At 34.7% G+C, this 2,741-nt stretch overlaps 1 long non-coding RNA gene across 3 annotated transcripts; it reads right to left on the bottom strand.

Moving 5' to 3' along the window:
• Positions 1–1,916: 1,916 nt before the first annotated feature.
• LOC114541839 lies at positions 1,917–2,463 on the bottom strand. 3 transcript variants are annotated; one of them, XR_003689361.1, is made up of 4 exons: positions 2,395–2,463; positions 2,220–2,301; positions 2,025–2,147; positions 1,917–1,957 (listed from the first exon to the last, which is right to left on the bottom strand). It is a non-coding gene; the product is annotated as an uncharacterized LOC114541839 (long non-coding RNA). The 3 variants fall into 3 exon arrangements; XR_003689360.1 differs by having other exon boundaries at positions 2,220–2,293; positions 2,395–2,406; XR_003689362.1 differs by having other exon boundaries at positions 2,220–2,293; positions 2,362–2,403.
• Positions 2,464–2,741: the final 278 nt, after the last annotated feature.

Genomic DNA, 2,741 nt, shown 5'->3' on the forward strand with positions numbered 1-2,741 from the left:
CAATGATACTGAAAGCATTTTCCTTACCTGACTAATTGAGGCCTCGTTTTTGTTTCTCTTAAGCTCAACTTTTAAAACCTCAGGCTCCGTGCCCTTCTGCAGTGAATCATCTCCCACAAACACTTTTCCTGCCGAACAATATGCGCATGACATGTTCGAAGTTGCCCGCTTGTTGACTGTAACCGTGATCAACACATTGCCAAGCAACCAACTTCTTGACGCTCCATTGTGCAGGAGTGGTTCTACAACTGCAGTTCTACAAAACAACAAAATAGTCATCTTCCTTGAAACACAGTGCAGAAAAATACGAAGCCAATATACAGACGTTTTTGGTTGGGTCAAATAAGAAGAAAATGTATATTTGACCATCATATCAACCACGATTTCCATCATCTCTGAACTAAGTGTGTTGCTGTAGTCTTCCTTTGATTTCTCAAGGGAGTTTGGGGGTGACTGGAATTTGGTGGAGGGATGAGTGACTTTAGGGTATGGGTTTGCAGCATCTGAACATATATCTGTGTTGTTAAGACTCTAAAGATACAAGGACATATATTTTAACAGAGTTTTCAAATGATTGAAAACGAGCTTCATTATTAGCAAAATTATGTAACATGAAATGGACAAGTTTATGTAACAACACTGACTAAGCTGTATAAAGTTTAAAGACCACTTCTTAATATCTATTGAAAATTTAGCAAGCAATCTCCGTGGCAATAGAATGAGATGTGGACTTACTTTTTTAATAAATGGCACGAATTGCTTTCTTAACAACAGTGGAAATTGACAAACCAGGATGAAATGACATTATCAGCAAGAGTTACCGTGTATTGAGAGTATCTAAGGTGAAACATTTTCAACTCATCAACAACTTTTCGCCGAATACGATTGGGTGTTTATACAAGCTAGCTCTCTTTAGGGGGTACATTGATATTTCGCAAAAGATTTCCTAATTTACGTAACTTCAAGAAACATACCAGAGAGAAATTCTAACAGTGTATGACAACTTGAGGCGTTGGCGAAATTTGGTAAACTTTTCCAGATATGTTGGGAGCAGTCTAAGGAACGAAAATCTAGAAGTTATTGCTCAAAAAATCTTGTATTTGTGAAGGAGTATCTCGCATAACAAGAGACGTTACATTTAGGCTGGATTTTGTTGAAAAACATTTCTGTAAATTCACTGAGTGCATTATCAAGGCACGATTTCAAATATCTCCAAAGCAATAAACTTCTAAAACATTGCAATTACTTCAACCAACTTCATTCTTTACAAAGTGCTAATGGACATAAAAAAGTCTCAAATTCCAGACTATCTTAAGTAGCCATACCTTGTCATAACTGGCAAAGCATTTCTAACATACATATGGTGAGACAGAACGCATAAGGTCGTGGAATGAGCAACCAAACCAACTCCAAAGTACGCATCAGACAAACTAACGAAATATACAACAACGTTTAAGCGAGAACAGACAACCGCTGAAAATAAAGTCAAGCAGGTTCTTACTGTTCATCTTGACCAATAAAAATGTGGTACGTACACAGCTATGTTAATACCTTCACATGTTACATTAAAATATCCAATTAAATCATTAGTATGGTATGATATAATTATGGTATAAATTGGTTATGGTATGGTATGGTGTGATATAATTATGGTATGATATGGTTATCGTATGGTATGATTTGTCTTGGTATGGTATGGTGTGATATAATTTTGGAATTATATGGTTATCGTATGGTATGATTTGGTTATGGTTAGTTATGATATGATATGATTAATGATATGATTATATGATATGTTATGGTATGTATGGTTTTAGTATAGTTATGGTAAGATATTATGATAGATGCAAAAAACTGAATGAGAAGAACCGTACTGAAAAAATTCTAGCGTACAAATGAGGTCGCGCATGTCATGAGGAACACGAAATAATCCAGGAAGAAAATCATAATTTCAAACCTGAATGCAAAGTAAAATTTTTAGTTCATGATTTTGGTGTGAATGTGCACAACTTAACTTCCCTTACCATTTTAGATAACACTGTACATATTTAACGCAAGTAGTGCTTTCAAGAATGTATCAAGTTTTTATCTTGCAGTGCCTCTGGAAAGTTTCTCAGAACAACATACAACACCTCCAATTCCAATTTCTAGAAAATAAAAAAAGTTGAACTTTATTCGAAACTTTATGCCAGATGATATATTATGATTGAAAAGTTTACCTGTTGTAAGCACACAAGAATAACATTCATTGCCTCGTTGTAAGGAAGTGAGACAATCCCGGTTGTCTTATCTTCTGCAGAACTAAAACAAAAATGAGGATGTATTACACTAAGAAGAGAAGGAATTTTGGAAGCAGAATACCTGACATGCGTTGCACTATCATCATTAACCAACCTTTTCCTTTCAGAACAAATAACATACGAAGTGAATTTAACTTTTCCAATTTTGTCTTGCACAGCCTAGATGTTCTCAGCTCGCAGACTGAGGAAACATTGAAGAATCTTTAAAAAACAACAATGTAAGACATCATAAAAAAATCACGAGAAAAAACATTGAATTTGGCTTACCACAAGTCGTATCTCCGATGCAATAGACGTCCGATAGCGATTGTCATAATGAGTTTTTATGTGGTACACTAATATATTGAATATTCGTTCTGCAATTACATAATAGGAAAGGGAGAATAAAAAAATTATATTTTATATAACACCAGTGTAAAATGAATGATAAATGGAACTGTA

The sequence above is a fragment of the Dendronephthya gigantea genome, unplaced genomic scaffold, assembly GCF_004324835.1.
Source record: "Dendronephthya gigantea isolate DGI-Jeju-01 unplaced genomic scaffold, DenGig_1.0 000311F, whole genome shotgun sequence".
Lineage (NCBI taxonomy): Eukaryota > Metazoa > Cnidaria > Anthozoa > Malacalcyonacea > Nephtheidae > Dendronephthya > Dendronephthya gigantea.